Genomic DNA, 20,170 nt, shown 5'->3' with positions numbered 1-20,170 from the left:
TTCCCTACTGGAGGGGGAAATCGTCGCCATCGTCATCACCAAGACTCCTCTCATCGGAGGGGACTCGTCACCATCAACATCTTCATCAGCACCATCTCATCTCCAAACCCTAGTTCATCTCTTGTAACCAATCTCCGTCTCACGACTCCGATTGGTACTTGTAAGGTTGCTAGTACTGTTAATTACTCTTTGTAGTTGATGCTAGTTGGATTACTTGGTGGAAGAGTTTATGTTCAGATCCTTGATGCTACTCATTACCTCTCTGGTCATGGATATGATTATGATTTGTGAGTAGTTCCTTTTGTGCCTGAGGACATGGGATAAGTCATGCTAGTAGTAGTCATGTGAATTTGGTATTCGTTCGATATTTTGATGTGTTGTATGTTGTTTGTCCTCTAGTGGTGTTATGTGAACGTCGACTACATAACACTTCACAATTATTTGGGCCTAGAGGAAGGCATTGGGAAGTAGTAAGTAGATGATGGGTTGCTAGAGTGACAGAAGCTTAAACCCTAGTTTATGTGTTGCTTCGTAAGGGGCTGATTTGGATCCACTAGTTTAATGTTATGGTTAGACTTTGTCTTAATTCTTATTTCGTAGTTGCGGATGCTTGCGAGAGGGGTTAATCATAAGTGGGATGCTTGTCCAAGTAAGGGCAGTATCCAAGCGCCGGTCCACTCACATATCAAACTATCAAAGTAACGAACGTGAATCATATGAACATGATGAAAACTAGCATGACAGAAATTCCTGTGTGTCCTCGGGAGCGTATTTCCTCCTATAAGAATTTGTCCAGGCTTGTCCCTTGCTACAAAAGGGACTGGGCCACTTTGCTGCACCGTTGCTACTTTTGTTACTTGTTGCTTGCTACGAATCATCTCACTACACAATCACTTGTTACCGATAATTTCAGTGCTTGCATATATTACCTTGCTGAAAACCACTTGTCAAATCCTTCTGCTCCTCGTTGGGTTCGACACTCTTATTTATCGAAAGGACTATGATAAATCCCCTATACTTGTGGGTCATCAAGACTCTTTTCTGGCGCCGTTGTCGGGGAGTGAAGCGCCTTTGGTAAGTGGAACTTGGTAAGGAAACATTCATATAGTGTGCTGAAATTTATTGTCACTTGTCACTATGGAAACTAATCCTTTGACGGGCTTGTTCAGGGTATCTTCACCCCGAACAGAAGCACAAAGAGAATCTCCTCAACCTGCTGCACCTACTGAAAATATTTGCTTTGAATTTCCTTCGGGTATGCTTGAGAAACTGGTGGCTTATCCTTTTACAGGAGATGGAACATCACATCCAGACTTGCATCTAATCTATGTAGATGAAGTTTGTGGTTTATTTAAGCTTGCAGGTTTGCCCGAGGATGAGGTCAAGAAAAAGGTCTTTCCTTTATCTTTGAAGGATAAGGCGTTAACATGGTATAGGCTATGTGATGATACTGGATCATAGAACTACAATCAGATGAAATTGGAATTTCATCAAAAGTTTTATCCTATGCATCTAGTACATCGTGATCGGAATTATATTTATAATTTTTGGCCTGGTGACAGAGAAAGCATCACTCAAGCTTGGGGGAGGCTTAAATCAATGTTATATTCATGCCCCAATCATGAGCTCTCGAGAGAAATTATCATTTAGAACTTCTATGCTCGGCTTTCTCATAATGATCGCACCATGCTTGACACTTCTTGTACCGGTTCTTTTATGAAGAGAGACATTGACTTCAGATGGAATTTATTGGAGAGAATTAAACGCAACTCTGAAGATTGGGAGCTTGAAGAAGGTAAGGAGTCAGGTATGAATTTCAAGTTTGATTGCGTTAAATCCTTTGTTGAAACAAATACTTTTTGTGATTTTAGCGCTAAGTATGGACTTGACTCTGAGATAGTAGCTTCATTGTGTGAACCATTTGCTGCTCATATTGATCTCCCCAAAGAGGAGTAGTTTAAATATCATCCTCCTTTAGAAGTCAATGTAGTTAAACCCAATCCAGTTCAAGAGAAAGTAATTAACTATAATGATCCTATTGTTCCCAGTGCTTACATTGAGAAACCACCTTTCCCTGTTAGGATAAAGGATCATTCTAAATCTTCAACTGTGATACGTAAAGGCTACATTAGAACACCTACACCCCCTGAGCAAATTAGAGTTGAACCTAGCATTGCTATTATCAAAGATCTCCTGTCCGACGATGAGGGACATAATATTCGCTTCTGTGAAGATGCTGCTAGAATTGCTAAACCTCACGCTAGAGATAAACATAGGCTTGTTGTTGGCATGCCTGTTGTTTCTGTTAAGATAGGAGATCATTGCTACCATCATTTATGTGACGTGGGTGCTAGTGTTAGTGCAATACCTCAATCCTTATATGATGAAATCAAAGACGAGATTGCACCTATTGAGATAGAACCTATTGATGTCACTATTCAGCTTGCCAATAGAGATACTATCTGCCATGTGGGAATTGTTAGGGATGTTGAAGTCTTGTGTGGTAAAACGAAGTATCCTGCTGATTTCCTCATTCTTGCTACCACCCAAGATAGCTTTTGTCCCATCATATTTGGCAGGCCCTTCCTCAATACCGTCAATGCTCATATTGACTGTGAGAAGCAAATTGTCACTGTTGGCTTTGAAGGTGTATCACACGAGTTCAATTTCTCCAAGTTTGGTAGACAACCTCATGAAAAAGAGTTGCCTAGTAAGGATGAAACTATTGCCTTAGCTTCTATTGTCGTGCCTCCTACTAATCCCTTAGAGCAATACTTGCTTGAGCATGAAAATGATATGCATATGGATGAAAGGGATGAGATAGATAGAGTTGTCTTAGAACAATATCCTATCCTTAAGAATAACTTGCCTGTTGAACTGCTTGGGGATCCACCCCCACCAAAAGGTGATCTTGTGTTCGAGATTAAACAGTTTCCTGATACTCTTAAGTATGCTTATCAGAGCATGAAGAAAAGAAGTTGCTAAAAACTCCGAGGAAGCACCGTGCTGCTATTGGATATACTCTTGATGATCTTAAGGGCATTAGTCCCACTCTATGCCAGCACGAGATTAAAACTGATCCTGATTCCAAACTAGTTGCGGGTCATCAAAGGAGACTAAATCCTAAGATGAAAGAAGTAGTGAGAAAAGAAATACTAAAGCTCCTGGAAGCGGGTATCATCTATCCTGTTGCTCATAGTGATTGGGTGAGTCCGATGCATTGCGTCCCTAAGAAGGGAGGCATTAAAGTTGTCCGTGATGATAAGGATGAACTGATCCCACAGAGGATTATTACTGGCTATAGGATGGTGATCGATTTTAGGAAATTGAATAAAGCCACTAGGAAATATCATTACCCTTTGCCTTTTATCGACCAAATGCTAGAAAGACTGTCTAAACACACACACTTCTGCTTTCTAGACGATTATTCTGGTTTCTCCCAAATACCAGTTGCACAATCTGATCAGGATAAAACCACTTTCACCTGCCCTTTCGGTACCTTTGCTTATAGACGTATGCCTTTTGGCTTACGTAATGCACCTGCCACCTTTCAAAGATGTATGATGGCTATATTCTCTGACTTTTGTGAAAAGATTGTCGAGGTTTTCATGGATGACTTCTCCATTTACGGGTCTTCCTTTTATGATTGCCTTAGAAACCTTGATCGAGTCTTGCAGAGATGTAAAGATACCAATCTTGTCTTGAACTGGGAGAAGTGCCACTTTATGGTTAATGAAGGCATCGTCTTAGGACATAAAATTTCTGAAAGAGGTATTGAAGTCGATAAGGCTAAGGTTGATGCGATCGAGAAAATTCCATACCCTGCAGATATCAAAGGTATAAGAAGTTTCCTTGGTCATGATGGTTTCTATAGAAGGTTCATTAAAGACTTCTCTAAGATTTCTAGGCCTCTTACCAATCTCTTGCCAAAGGATATTCCTTTTGTTTTTGATGATGATTGTGAGGAAGCCTTCGAAATACATAAGAAAGCTTTCATAACTGCACCTATTGTTCAACAACCTGATTGGACCTTACCTTTTGAAATCATTTGTGATGCTAGTGCTTATGCTGTTGGTGCTGTCCTAGGGCAAAGAGTTGATAAGAAGTGGAATGTTATTCACTATGCTAGTAAAACTCTAGACAGTGCCCAAAGAAATATGCCACTACGGAAAAGGAGTTTTTAGCAGTCGTGTTTAGATGTGAAAAGTTCAGGTCTTACATAGTTGATTCAAAGTCACTATTCACACTGATCACACTGCTATTAAGTACCTCATGGATAAGAAGGACGCTAAACCTATACTTATCAGATGGGTTCTCTTGCTACAAGAATTTGATTTGCACGTTGTCGACAGGAAGGGTGCTGATAGCCCCATAACATATAATTGTCTAGGTTAGAGAACTTTCTTGATGACCCACAACCTATTGATGATAGCTTTCCCGATGAGCAATTGAATGTCATCAATGCTTCACGTAGTGCACCGTGGTATGCTGATTATGCAAACTATATCGTTGCCAAACATATACCACCTAGTTTCACATACCAGCAAAAGAAGAAATTCTTCTTTGACTTGAGACATTACTTTTGGGATGATCCTCACCTTTATAAGGAAGGGTAGATGGTGTTATTAGACATTGTGTACCTGAACATGAATAGGGACATATCCTACAGAAGTGTCACTCCGAGGCCTACGGAGGACACCATGCGGGAGATAGAACTGCACACAAGGTATTGCAATCAGGTTTCTATTGGCCCACTCTCTTCAAGGATGCCCGTAAGTTTGTCTTGTCTTGTGATGAATGTCAAAGAGTAGGTAATATCGGTAAAAGTCAGGAAATGCCTATGAACTATTCACTTGTCATTGAACTATTTGATGTCTCGGGCTTTGATTATATGGGACCTTTTCCAAAATCCAATGGGTTTACTCACATCCTAGTTGATGTTGATTACGTCACTAAGTGGGTAGAAGCTATCCCCACTAGTAGTGTTGATATCAACACTTCTATTAGGATGCTTAAAGAAGTTATCTTCCCTAGATTTGGAGTCCCTAGATATCTAATGACCGACGGTGGTTCACATTTCATTCATGGTGCTTTCCGTAAAACGCTTGCTAAGTACGATGTCAACCATAGAATTGTGTCCCCCTATCACCCTCAGTCCAGTGGTCAAGTAGAGCTAAGCAATAGAGAGATTAAACTGATTCTGCAAAAGACTGTCAATAGGTCTTGAAAGAATTGGTCTAATAAGCTCGATGATGCATTGTGGGATTATAGAACTGCCTATAAGAATCCCATGGGCATGTCTCGTAAAAAATGGTGTACGGTAAAGCATGTCATTTACCTCTTGAGCTAGAGCATAAAGCTTATTGGGCAATCAAAGAGCTCAACTTTGATTTAAAGCTTGCTGGTGAAAAGAGGTTATTTGATATTAGCTCGCTTGATGAATGGAGAACTCAGGCATATGAGAATGCCAAGTTGTTCAAAGAAAAGGTTAAGAGGTGGCATGATAAGAGGATACAAAAGCGTGAGTTCAATGTAGGTGATTATGTCTTGCTATATAATTCTCGTTTAAGATTTTTTTTCAGGCAAGCTTCTCTCTAAATGGGAAGGTCCCTATGTTGTTGAGGAAGTATATCATTCCGGTGGTATCAAGATCAACAACACGGAAGGTAATTGTCTGAGAGTTGTAAATGGGCAGAGAATCAAGCATTGTATCTCAGGTACTCCCATAAATGTTGAAAGCAATATAATCAATACCATAACTCCGGAAGAATACATAAGGGATATTCATCAGCCTGTTTCAGACTCCGAAAACGAAGAGGTATGTGATTTGGTAAGAAAATAGACTCCAAAACTTTTCAAGTAGGAATTTTTCTCCGTTTTGGAATATTTGAAAAAATAGAAAAATTGGAAGTAGTCTCGAAAGCGCGCGAGGAGGCGACAAGCCTGCCAGGCATGGGCCCACCCCCTAGCCGCGCCTGGGGAGCTTGTGGCCACCTCGTGTGCCTCCCGGACTCCGTTTTCGTGCGGAGTACTCCTTCTGGTCTAGAAAAAAATCATTATATGTTCTCCCGTAAGGTCTGTCCCTCGTATCACGCAGATTTCCTCTGTTTTCGTTTCGAGCCTGTTTTCTGCCGCAGATTTAGGTCAAGATGTCTTCTCAGGATTCAGAGGGGGAGAGCTATGTGGTTGATTACCTCGCTAACCCCAAGGTCTATGGGGACTTGGATCCTTATGGCTGGACCACTAATGAGGAAGAAGATTATGATCCCAAGGGCAAGGAACAAACAAGTTCCGATCAAGAGGAGGCTCCTCTACCTCAACCTGGACACACGCATGTGGAGTTAAAGAAGTCGAGCCTCCCTGACTCAATGAAGAAGCCTAAGACTTTGTTTATCCCTTCTCGTTTCTTGCAGGAGAGTAAGCAGGAATTATGCTTGAGGGTGTTGAAGCTTGAAGAGGGAAATGATGATCTGAGGGAGCAGAATTTTATGCTCAGGTGGAAATTAAACAAGCTCAAGACCTCTACAACAACTCCACCACCATCACTTCCAAAGGAAGACAACTAAACATGGGTATGGGAAATCCCCTTTGCTTGTGCCAAGCTTGGTGGAGTTGCCCCGGTATCGTATCACCATCACATCTTTTGCCTTTACCTTTGTTTTAGTTTGTTCCTTTCAGTTTTCTTTTTCTCTAGTAGAATAAAAGTCTTAGTGTTTTAGTCTTGAGTTTTGCTTTGTGTCTCCCCCGATGTATTCGAGATCGTGAGCCATATAATAAAGAGTGTCTTAGTTAAGGGCCTTGCCTCTTGCCATGATCAAAAGAGTGAGAAAAGAACAAAAGCATGAAAGATCATGTAATGATCTTATGGGAAGTGATGGCTTCACATATAAAATGAATGTTGATAGAAACTTGTTGAGGGTAGACAAACGTAGACCTTGGTCATTGTTGCAATTAATAGGAAGTGATAAAGAAGGAGAGGTTCACATATAAATACATCATCTTTGACACCATCTATGATTGTGAACACTCACTAAACTATTACATGCTTAGAAGTAGATGTTGGACAAGGAAGACAACATAATGAATTGTGTTTGCATGGTTCCGAACAATGTTATATGATTAGAGATCCCTTAGCATGTGACGATTACTTCCACCTCATATTAGCCAAAACTCCCGCACCAAGTAGAGATACTACTTGTGCATCCACAAACCTTCAACCCAGTTTTGCCATGAGAGTCCACCATACCTACCTATGGATTGAATAAGATCCCTCAAGTAAGTTGTCAGCGGTGCAAGCAATAAAAATTGCTCCCTAATATGTATGATCTATTAGTGTGTGGAAAATAATCTTTGTACGAACCTGTGATGAGGAAGACATAAAAGGAACAGACTGCATAATAAAGTTCTTTATCACAGGAGGCAATATAAAGTTACGTTTCTTTGCACTAAGAGGACATGCATCCAAACCTCAAAAGCGCATGACAACCTCTGCTTCCCTCTGCGAAGGGCCTATCTTGTACCTTTACTTTTTGCCCCTGAAAGAGTCATGGTGATCTTCACCAATTCTTTGTTTCGCCTTTTTCTTGGCTAACGTCATATGCTAGGGAAAGATCTATATTCATATGTCAACTCAGAGGCAAGCATTCATGAATTATTATTGTTGACATTACCCTTGAGGTAAGCAGTTGGGAGGCAAGACTATAAGCCCCTATCTTTCTGTGTGTTTAGCTGAAACTTTGATCTCATGAGTACCACGTGAGTTGTAGCAATTGTAGAGAATGAAAAGATGATTAAGTGGATTTGCTTTACAAGCTCTTACTTGACTCTTTCTGATGTTGTGATAAATTGAAATTGCTTCAATGACTAAAGGCTATCGGTTGCTAATTCTCAGTAAGGTTCTTGATCCATACTTTACTTTGTGAAGGAATTGTCACTTTAGCATGAGATTATATGTTGGTATTGCTGTTCTGATCATGATCATGATGCATTCATGTTCGTATTTTGTTTTGTCGACACCTCTCTCCCTAAACATGTGGTAATATTTAGTGAGCTCAGCTTCCGCTTGAGGACAAGCGAGGTCTAAGCTTGGGGGAGTTGATACGTCCATTTTGCATCATGCTTTCATGTTGATATTTATTGCTTCTTGGGCTGTTATTTCACTTCACGGTACAAAACTTATGCCTTTTCTCTCTTATTTTGCAAGGTTTACATGAAGAGGGAGAATGCCGGCAGATGGAATTCTGGCCTGAAAAAGGAGCAAGTTTGAGATGCCTATTCTACGCAACTCCAAAAGCCGTGAAAATCAACGTGCATTTTTTTGGGAATATATAAAAAATACTGGGCCAAAGAAGTGCCAGAGGAGCGCAACCAGGGGGCCACAAGCCTGGTAGGCGCGGCCACCCCCATGACCGCACCTAGGAGGCTTGTGAGCTCCCTACTGGCCCACTGGCCCCCCTCTTCTGCTATATGAATGGTTACGTTCTAAAAAATCTAGAGGAGGCTTTTTCAAGGATTCACCGCCGCTACGAGGTGGAACTTGAGCATAACCAATCTAGAGCTCCGGGAGGACGATCTTGCCGGGGAAACTTCCCTCCCGGAGGGGGAAATCGTCGCCATCGTCATCACCAACACTCTTCTCCTTGGAGGGGACTCGTCACCATCAACATCTTCATCAGCACCATCTCATCTCCAAACCCTAGTTCATCTCTTGTAACCAATCTCCGTATCGCGACTCCGATTCACTACAAGGAATATGCTAATACACAACGCTGTTTTTTCGTCGCTACATCGTCACGGTTTTTAATTTACGACGATCTCGCGATGAAAAACCAAGCGTCGAAAACAGAGCGTCAGAAACGAACAGCAACGACGTTTTGATTAAAATCGTCGTAACTTTTACGACGATTCATTGATTGTCATAACCTTTACGACGATCCTAAATCGTCGTTGGCAATCAAACTCAGTCCTACGTGGCAGTCCTACGTGGCAAAATTACGACGAAATCAAAACTTCATGGTTGAAATCAGCCCAACCCATTTCAATTGATCACATGGGCTGGTTTTAATTTTTTGGGCTTTTTCTTATTGGGCTTGTTTTTGGGCCTTAGCCTATTTGCAGCCAATTCTAGTATTTTTTTCAAACTTTTTTTATATCATCATAATTTGGGCCATGGCCTTTTAGAGCCCAAATACATTTGGTCCAGTTTCAGTTTTGGCCCTTTTTCATTTTTGAATTCAGCAACTTTTTGTTCCAGAATTTGGATTCATTTCAATTTGTTGGGCCTTTTCAACCCAATTATTTGTCCAGTATTAAATCCAACACTATTTCATATTGAAATCAAGAAAAGTCCAAGTCAAATTAAAATCATCCATGATATAACATGACAAAATATATATCCCAAGTTTACATATCACAATAAATCATCTCATGAATACATTTCCTTACACAGGAATATAGCAAGAATGAACAAAATTACACAATAGAACAATGGCACATCTGCTACAGTCCCAACAGTACAGTGGACTTCATTCCGCTCTCCTATGAGGCATGCTCGAGATGCCACAACTTATCAACCTATAAGAACATTACACTGCACATGAATCAATCAAAAGGAAACAAATACAAAAAATATTAGAAATAAAAAGATTTGTTTTCATCTTGAAGATGATGTTAAAAATCCTGAGATATAAATTCTGGAGTACAATTAGTCCAACCTAAACAGGTCACAGAAACTGAAAATGAAACTTCAAACTATCTAAGATTGTTCCAGGAAATTCTGGACAAAGGAAATGCAGACAAGCAAACTTAATATCTTTATGGTATTTTCGCTTTACTAGAGGAATTTAAGCATTGACACAAGCAGGAGTCAATGACACAATAATTAGCAGACATGTAAGATAATACAAAACAAGCTACTCCACATTACTGTGATAACCAAGTGCAAACCAGGGTGTAAGAATATTAGCCCAAAAAATCCTTTCGGCAACATACATCACTAAATTACGCTATCAATAAGTGCACCAGAGACTCTAATTTATTACCTTTAGAAGTTTTAGATCGAATCAAATGAAAACATGAAAAAGGGACTACCAAAGAACATTATTGATTTAGATAGAGCTTTGATGTTGAGTTGATTTCTGGTGTCAACTGGGGTAATTCTTTAGCCAGATTGCAGAAAGGAAACCTGGCTAGCACTCAAAATATTAACAAGAAGACAATAGTAAAACATAAAAGATGGATCAGATTTCTGGCTTGAAATCCTGATGGGATTACATTTGCGCATTGTATAGTCATAGTCGATAATTTGGGGAAAGTATCCTCGGGTCCATATAATCCAAGGAAAAAAGCAATTGATCATCACAGTAAGTGCAGTAACGTGGTATGGATATGATATCATCACTTCTCACAGCAAACAAAAAATGGTGTAGGAGTTTCTATTTGTTTAAGACAAGACAACTATACAGCATCCATGACAGAATATGTTGCTTACTAGACATTCAGAATAAGTAGAGATACAAAAACATGACTTCAGATGCCGAATATGCACAGTTTAATAATATACAGTCTCATGAGACACCTAATAAGTGTTGATCATCACTGAGGAATCAACCATAGAAACCAGCTGCAGAAAGAATAATATAGTTGATATGTGTAAACGGGGTATAGTAACAGGAAGCTCCTTCTATGAGAGCAGCTAGTGTCGCAAAAACCTGTTTCCTTCTTGATGTCTGCCAATCTAACGAGAAACAAGGCCATGAAAGCAGACCAAGCATCAGATACCTCATGGCATCCCAAATACCACTATCCAAACAAAATTCAGTTCAGTGCTAAGATATGTATGGACAAGTTGAATGCAAAAACCATCTCAAAGAATGGTTCGTGCTAGAATCTTAACCCAAAGTATCTCTAGGCAACGTACAACGCTGAATTACGCTACCAAGAAGCGCACCCCAGTACTCAACCTTAAAGCTGATAAAAATTTAGCAGAGTATACCAAAAGATGAAGGGGAACACTCAGCGTGTCAAAAAAGAAGGCAGCATCAAATACTATAGTAATTATTATTGGACATGATATAGTAAGGTACTCTCACTGATTATTGACTGTTGTCAGTTTTCACTAAGCATAAGTGCATAATATGGAAACAATATAAGAGAAAACATACAACCTCGGATATTAAGCTATTCCAAGTATGTGAGGTATACAACTTATAGGAGCTTACATGACATTTGAACCGATAGTCCCAACGCCCAGAGCAATGTTCTTCGGGGAATCTAGGTGTTCTTGTTTATTCTCTGTAATATCTGATCTCGATAACCTTTTATTCTTCCCTCTACTGATTAAAAATAGAAGTAACTAATCTCAGTCCAATGTGTTGAGGGAAGAAAAACATAGCGTGTCAAAAAAGAAGGCAGCATCAAGTACTATAGTAATTATTATTGGAGATGATATAGTAAGATACTCTCACTAGTTATTGACTATTTTCAGTTTTCACTAGGCATAAGTGCATAATATAGAAACAATATAAGAGAAAACAAAAGTAGTTAGTCCTAGTAAAACTATTTCACATATTTGTGGCATGTTCACTCTCAGTTCTTAGGAAGGGAAAATGCAACCTAGAGTCCTAAATTCGTTGCATATTTTGCCTATGATGAAACTACGAAAAACTAACTTGACAATACATCCTATGGAGTGTAGTCTAAAGAATAAATGACATACAAGATTAAATAATATGATTCTATTTTGCAGAAGCAGTTGTGTTTTCATACATCCCATGGCATTTCTGTCGTAATCACTGGCAACTTCAAATAGAGTTAAGCAAAAATATCGACGTTCTTTATTGATTTCGACTACATGCAAATAAGTAAAAATGCCCTACTCTACCAATAAGACATAAGTAAAGAGCTGACAACACTAGACTGTACAACTACACAAACACATGAGGTGCTTCTAAGACAAAAAATAAACCTGAATTTAGTGTCAGGACTAGCCAATCCAGAAAGTAAAAAACACATTACTGAACAGTCGCAGTTCCCAAAACACTAGCCAATCCAGAAAGTAAAGAACACATTAGCAAAACTACAGGATAACAGAAAGGAAGATTTAATTTGTGTAGGTGATTGAACAATACTATTCATGTGGATAGCAGAAAACTCATCAACAAATCCTTTTCAGACAACTAATTCATCAAACGAACAGGACATATCAGGTACTAGTTCACATAGGACACTGAATTTGATAAACTGAAATATACCCAAGAAAATACCGAGCACAAACAACATGTTTTAATATTCATATTCAGTTAGGGGAAGCAAGTTGGCACACATTTCTACATTAGGAAGTCCACGACTAACAAAACGTTCATGGTAACACAAAAGGCACAATCCGGCGAAGTGTTGTAAATTCCCTTGTATCCGAGTGGCACAAATCTGCCTATTTATGAAGTAAATCTAGGTCGGAATTCCTAGAATCTCGAACCCCCGAAGTCGCTGAATAACCAATTTATTAGCAGATCCAACGGGCTAAACTTGTCAAGTACTAGAAACATCTATCTAAACGTTGTCCCAGGTAACAGCAGATCCAGAAAATCTCTAGTTGGGACGTGTCCCGCTTACTTGAGGTAGTCATCGTTGAAGAGGTCTTCCCCGTCGTCTTCCTCCTCGTTGCGGATAACGGTGGCGCTGTCGTCCTCGGGGAGCACATTAGGGTCGACCTCCGCCTCGCCATCGTCGTCCGAGTAGGAGGATGGGTCGGTGGCGCCGTGGCTGGTGGTGGTGTTGGGCAGCAGCCGGTCGGTGCTGAAACCCGGTGAGTCGGGGGTCGACAGCGCGTTGTTCTCCGAGTCGTCATGGGAAAAGAAAATCAACCGACGGAAACGTCAGATCCGGAGGTGAGAAGCAATTCAACAAGTTAAACCATCTGTTAAAAAAATGAAAACCACGCGAATTTAACGTGTAAAGATCTAGCTCGAAGAACAATAATATATAGCTTATATGAAGGATGGTTCAAATGCATTCAACACTTCAAAATACTACTACTACTACAACTGTCCGCAAAATTATAGAAACTTGGCATATGCCGCAAGCATTTCTCTTGCACTCAGTCAGGGATCGACTTCCAGGTTCCAGCTAGTAGGAGGTTTTCAGTAGATAATTTCGAGGCCACTATCTAAGAAATTTAATTAAGTGATTTCTCTTGTAACTAAACCTACTACACTATAGCCAGCTCACTAAGAATTCGTACAAGCAATCTTGTTACTAAACCTATTACACTATATGTCTTGTCATTCCCGTCCTAGTTTTCAGTGTCAGGAGACTTTGACTGACTGATGAACATCAACTGCCACTATTGACTTCGCCAAATCAATAATTGCAGTCACAAGATCGACCAGGAAACACAGATTTCATGCAAAAGAGACGGAATTCAGCAACTAAAAACCTCCATGAACGAAGATATAGCAGTTGAATCGAAGTTGAAGCAGTCCAAATCATTCATGCAGTTCCTCACAAGAAATCAAATCATATGGAGGATGGATGGAGAGGCCTCCATGCATGCATGTACGCTTCTTCTTCTTGGTCGCAGCGGGCGGGGCTGAGGTTCCCACAATCACGAGCCGTAGATCGCCCTCGTCTTCAACGATCTCCGGCGGGCTTCCGGCCAGGAACGGTGGCTTCCCATGGTATGGCAGCCAGAACTCCTCTCCCACAACCTCTCCTGTGCTGCTCACGGAAGGGAAGGGGGTTGGATGGTGGTGGTGTTGGGCGGCAACCGGTCGGTGCTGAAACCCGGCGAGCCGTGGGTCGACGGCGCATTGTTCTCCGAGTCGTCCTGGAAAAAGCAAATCAATCGACGGAAACATCAGATCCAGAGGCGACGGCTGAGCGTGGCGGCAGCGGCGAGAGGAGGGAGATGGGGGAGATGGTCGCTTACCATCCGCGGGCTCCGAGAAGGCTCTTGTGGAGGAGGCATGTGGTGGCGATATGAGGCTAGGGTTTCTTCAGGAAGGGGGGAATGGTGGGGAGAGACGGTGTTTCGGCGGGAAGGGGGGAATGGCTAGGGTTTCCGACAGCGGCGCGGTTCGGTGGCTGGGGCGAGAGGGGAGACGGTGGTGCGGAGTGGGGCAGGGCGACGGGCGAAAGGGATGGGGGAGAAGGGGTGCCGTGGGAGAGAGAGCGAGGGGGGCGATGGGGACACGGGGCGAGGGGGCTTTCCCCTCGTGGATGGGGGTGGCGGCGTGGGGTGGAGTGGGAGGGAGTGAGGTTGTGGGTCCATTTAGGGTTAGATGGAGGTTAGGTGGGCTGGCTGGGATCGGGCCATTTGGGCCAAGGGGGTTTTCTTTCCGCCTTTTTATTATTTGTTTCTATTTTTATTTCATTTTTTAACAGCTTTAGTTTTATTTTAAATTAGTGCAATGAAATCTCTTAGAATTAATAATTCTTAAAGGAAAATTCTCCTAGGTAATATCGGACACATCCGAACATTTTTATTTTGACATTCAAAAACTTTTATCGCTTGATTTTATTTTTAAATTCAAATTCGAACTGTTTGAACTAACGCAAGATCAACAATAGAAATCACAGTGACGTGGCAACATTAGCGTGGAATCACTGTAGCTTAATTACATAGGTTACTGTAGCAACAGTTGAGGATGCCACGTCGACCTCCACTGAGCCCTCCATCGACTGTGGACGGCTCAGATTGGATATAGTGGGGTAATCCATGAGAAGAGTTATCATTGGTTGGAAATATCTACGATTTAAAATACTAGTTTCTAAGTGCTAAAAATATTGAGGGAAACTGGCTAAATTAAATGAGCTAAAATTTGGTGGAGTGAGGTTATATGGTCAGTTTCATCCCGTGGTAAAATTCCATCAACTATAAAGCAATATAAAATGTACTTGCTTCACAAAATGAAAATATTAGCAGAAACAAAGATTGAATGATGAGCTCACATGGATTGCTAGATGGGGCTAAAATTTTGTTGAGAACTATGTTTTTGGCACATAGAAGATGTGGAAAAAATTCAACTCATCAGGAACACAAATTTTGGAAAATTTCTGAGAAATATTTACTAGGCAAATCGTTATGAAAGTTTTCATGACGCAATGATTTGCATAGGAAAGAGTGCCCAAAAAATATAAGGGTAATCAAAGAAATAGAAATAGCACTTCCTTCACAAAGTGCTATTCTGAACAGAATAGGAAAGTGAATATTGCAGAATTATTTTTGAACTATGGAACGAAGGATTTTTCACATATTTGAGGAATATATGATCCAAAGTATTTATGAGAATTTTTTTGAGAATTTTTGGAATGATGGAATAGTAGGTTTCTTCACAAACTAGGATGAGGTGGGATAGAATGGACCCATGAGTGACATGTCAACATAGTTAGAACATGTTACGACATTTTTATAATCATCGTAAAAGTTATGACGATCTCATCTTATGCGGTTACGACGTTTTTGACTCACATCGTCGTAATTTATATGTACATTTGATCCCCTCAAACGGTTTACGATGATCTCGGATGAAATCGTCATAGAATTATGACGAATTCATCAACGACATCTTAAAAAACGTCATGTATGAGCATATTTCTTGTAGTGATTGGTACTTGTAAGGTTGCTAGTAGTGTTAATTACTCTTTGTAGTTGATGCTAGTTGGATTACTTGGTGGAAGAGTTTATGTTCAGATCCTTGATGCTACTCATTACCTCTCTGGTCATGGATATGATTATGCTTTGTGAGTAATTACTTTTGTTCCTGAGGACATAGGATAAGTCATGCTAATAGTAGTCATGTGAATTTGGTATTCGTTCGATATTTTGATGTGTTGTATGTTGTTTGTCCTCTAGTGGTGTTATGTGAACGTCGACTACATAACACTTCACCATTATTTGGGCCTAGAGGAAGGCATTGGGAAGTAGTAAGTAGATGATGGGTTGCTAGAGTGACAGAAGCTTAAACCCTAGTTTATGCGTTGCTTCGTAAGGGGCTGATTTGGATCCACTAGTTTAATGCTATGGTTAGACTTTGTCTTAATTCTTCTATCGTAGTTGCGGATGCTTGCGAGAGGGGTTAATCATAAGTGGGATGCTTGTCCAAGTAAGGGTAGTACCCAAGCGCCGGTCCACCCACATATCAAACTATCAAAGTAACGAACGCGAATCATATGAACATGATGAAAACTAGCATGACAGAAATTCCCGTGTGTCCTCGGGAGCGTTTTTCCTCCTATAAGAGTTGATCCAGGCTTGTCCCTTGCTACAAAAGGGATTGGGCCACTTTGCTGCACCGTTGCTACTTTTGTTACTTGTTGCTTGCTACGAATCATCTCACTACACAATCACTTGTTACCGATAATTTCAGTCCTTGCAGATATTACCTTGCCGAAAACCACTTATCAAATCCTTCTGCTCCTCGTTGGGTTCAACACTCTTACTTATCGAAAGGACTACGATAGATCCCCTATACTTATGGGTGATCAGTGACCCACCTCGCCGTAGACTTTAGGGTTTGCGATGTAATCACCGACATAGCTCTCACCCTCCGAATCTTGAGATGACATATCTTCAAATCTACGAGGAAAAACAACACGAAACAAGAATAGTGGATTTCTCCGTGGTACCGTGGTGAAATCATCGGGACATATATATAAAGAATTTTTATAGATGGAAATACTTGTGCTACAAGAAAACAGATCCACGAAGGTGCCTGAGGGGCCCACTACCCACCAGAGCGCGCCTGGTGGGGCTGAGTGGGCACCTGGGTTGCCTTCCCATGTGTTTATCAATTTACTAATTTTTGTAATATTCCAAAACTAATAGAAAATATATTTTTGCAGATTTTTTGAAGTCCGTTTACTTAGCGTATCGCGTACCTCTTCCTTTTAAGGGTTCTGGAGTGTTCTGGAAGGTCTCCTTTATGTGTTCCTATAGTGTGATTGTTTGAATAATATTTGTTTCAACATTAATAGGTGTACCTGAAATATAGTACTTTATTCTTTGTCTGTTGACCACCTTTGAGTTAGTGCCTTCGGGATTATTGATCTTAATAGCTTGAGATCGATAAACTTCTTCGATGATATATGGTCCTTCCCATTTGGAGAGAAGTTTTCCTGCAAAAAAATCTAAGACAATAATTTTACAATAGAACATATTCACCAACTTTGAATTCTCTTTTTGGATTCTTTTGTCATGCCATCTTCTAATTTTTTATTTGAACAACTTGGCATTTTCATCACCTTGGGTGCTCCATTCAGCTACTGAGCTAATATAAAATAACCTCTTTTTACTAGCAAGTTTGAAATCATAGTTGAGTTCTTTAATTGCCCAATAAGCTTTATGTTCTAACTCAAGAGGTAAATGACATGCTTTTCCATAAACCATTTTATAAGGAGACATGCCCATAGCATTTTTCTAAGTTGTTCTTTAGGCCCACAATGCATCATCTAATTCCTTAGATCAATTCTTTCGAGACCTATTAACAGTCTTTTGCAATATTAATTTTATTTCTCTATGGTTGATTCTACTTGACCACTAGATTAAGAATGATAGGGAGATGTAATTCTATGATTAACATCATATTTAGGATGCAATTTACGAAAAGCACCATGAATAAAATGTGAACCACCATCGGTCATTAAGTATCTAAGGACTCCAAAACGTGGGAAAATAACTTCCTTAAGAATTTTAATAGAGGTGTTATGATCATCATTGCTGGTTGGAATAGCTTCTACCCACTTAGTGACATAATCAACAACAACCAAAATATGTGTATACCCATTAGAGGAAGGAAAAGGTCCCATATAATCAAATCCCCAAACATCAAATGGTTCAATAACAAGTGAATAATTCATAGGAATTTTTGACGTCTACTATATTACCAATTCTTTGACATTCATCACAAGAGATGACAAATTTACGAGCATCTTTGAAAAGAGTAGGCCAATAAAATCCAGACTCTAATGCTTTGTGTGCAGTTCTATCTCCCACATGGTGTCCTCCATAATCCTCAGAGTGACACTTCCGAAGGATTTGTTCCTATTCATGCTCAGGTATACAACGTCTAATAATACAATCTACTCCCTCTTTATAAAGATGTGGGTCTTCCCGAAAGTAATGTCTTAAATCAAAGAAGAATTTTTCTTTTGCTCACAGGTGAAACTAGGTGTTATGTATTTAGCAACAATGTAATTAGCGTAACCAGCAAACCACGGTGTGTTATGAGAAACATTGACCACAGCTAGTTGTTCATGAGGGAAGCCATCATCAATAGGTAGTGGGTCATCAAGAATATTTTCTAACCTAGTAAAGTTATCAGCTACGGGGTTCTCAGCTCCTTTCCTATCAATGATATGCAAATCAAATTCTTGTAGCAAAAGAACCCACCTAATAAGTCTAGGCTTAGCATCTTTCTTTTCCATAACATATTTAATAGCAGCGTGATGAGTGTGAACAATTACTTTAGAATCAACAATGTAAGATCTGAATTTATCACAAGCAAATACAACTGCTAATAATTCTTTTTAGTGGTAGCATAATTACTGTGGGCACTATCCAGAGTTTTACTAGCGTAATGGATAACATTTAATTCCTTATCAACTATTTGTCCTAGAACAACACCAACAGCATAATCACTAGCATCACACATAATTCGGAAAGACAAGTTCCAATCAAGTGGTTGAACAATAGGTGCAGAAGTTAAAGCTTTATTAAGTGTTTCAAAGGCTTGTACACAATCATCATCAAAAATGAGAGGAACATCCTTCTGTTATAAATTGGTAGGAGGTCTAGAAATTTTATAGAAGTATTTAATAAAACTCCTATAGAAACCAGCATGACCAAGGAAACTATGGATACCTTTAATATATTTTAGGACATGGCATCTTCTCAATGGCATGAACTTTAGCCTTATCCACCTCATACCTCATTCAGAAATTTTATGACCCAAGACAATACCTTCATTTGCCAAAAAGTGGAACTTCTCCCAATTCAAGACAAGGTAGTTTGCTCACATCTCTGCAAAACTCGATCAAGGTCGCTTAAGCAGTCATCAAAAGAAGTTCTATGAACGTAGAAATCATCCATGAAAACCTCAACAATCTTCTCACATAAATGAGAGACTATAGCAGTCGTACATCTTTGAAAGGTAGCACGTGCATTGCATAATCCAAAAGGCATACGTATATAAGCATAGTTTCCAAAAGGACAAGTAAAGGTGGTTTTCTATTGATCAGGTTGTGACATAGGTATTTGAGAAAAACCAGAATAACCATCTAGAAAGCAAAAATGTGTGTGCTTCGATAATCTTTCTAGCATTAGGTATATGACAGTGAAAGGATGATGATCTTTTCTAGTAGCTTTGTTTAATTTTCTAAAATCAATTACCCTTCTATAGCTAGACACAATTCTTTGTGGAATGAGTTCGTTTTTATCATTATGAACAACAGTAATACCTCCTTTCTTAGGAACACAATGAACGGGACTTACTCATCTACTATCAGCTATGGGATAAATTATACCTGCTTCCAGAAGCTTTAATATTTCATTTCTTACCACTTCTTTCATTTTGGGATTCAGTCTTCGTTGGTGATCAACAACTGGTTTAGCATCTGGTTCCATATTAATCTTGTGCTAGAAGAGAGTGGGACTAATGCCCTTAAGATCATCAAGAGTATACCCAATAGCAGCTCGGTGCTTCCTTAAATTTTTTAAAAATCTCTTTTCTTCCTGCCCTATAAGGTTAGCACTCATAATAACATGATATATCTTATTTTCATCAAGATAAGCATATTTCAAAGTGTCAGGTAATTGCTTTAATTCAAACACACGGTCACCCTTGGGTGGATGAGGACCTCCTAGAGTTTCAACACGCAAGTTGTGTTTAAGGATAGGCTGTTATTCAAACAACATTTTATCTATTTCATTTCTTTCACGCAGATGCATATCATTTTCATGGTCTAGCAAATATTGTTCTAATGGATCAGTATGAGGAATGGCAATAGAAGCAAGACCAATTATTTCATGTTTACTAGGAAATTATTTATCATGGGGTTGCTTACTGAACTTGGATAAATTAAACTCATGAGATATACCACCAAAATTAACACTGATAGTTTCCTTTTTGCAATATATTTAAGCATTGGCAATGTTGAAGAAGGGTCTACGGAT

At 39.7% G+C, this 20,170-nt stretch overlaps 2 non-coding genes across 2 annotated transcripts; both read right to left on the bottom strand.

Moving 5' to 3' along the window:
* Positions 1–10,233: 10,233 nt before the first annotated feature.
* On the bottom strand, positions 10,234–10,328 carry LOC123451538. Its single transcript, XR_006632385.1, has one exon. It is a non-coding gene; the product is annotated as a small nucleolar RNA Z103 (small nucleolar RNA).
* A 318-nt stretch (positions 10,329–10,646) lies between these two features.
* LOC123451629 lies at positions 10,647–10,791 on the bottom strand. The gene has a single exon (XR_006632458.1). It is a non-coding gene; the product is annotated as a small nucleolar RNA F1/F2/snoR5a (small nucleolar RNA).
* Between the last annotated feature and the right edge of the window lie 9,379 nt (positions 10,792–20,170).

Source organism: Hordeum vulgare, chromosome 4H (genome assembly GCF_904849725.1).
Source record: "Hordeum vulgare subsp. vulgare chromosome 4H, MorexV3_pseudomolecules_assembly, whole genome shotgun sequence".
NCBI lineage: Eukaryota > Viridiplantae > Streptophyta > Magnoliopsida > Poales > Poaceae > Hordeum > Hordeum vulgare.
This window is presented reverse-complemented; position numbering and strand designations above follow the sequence as displayed.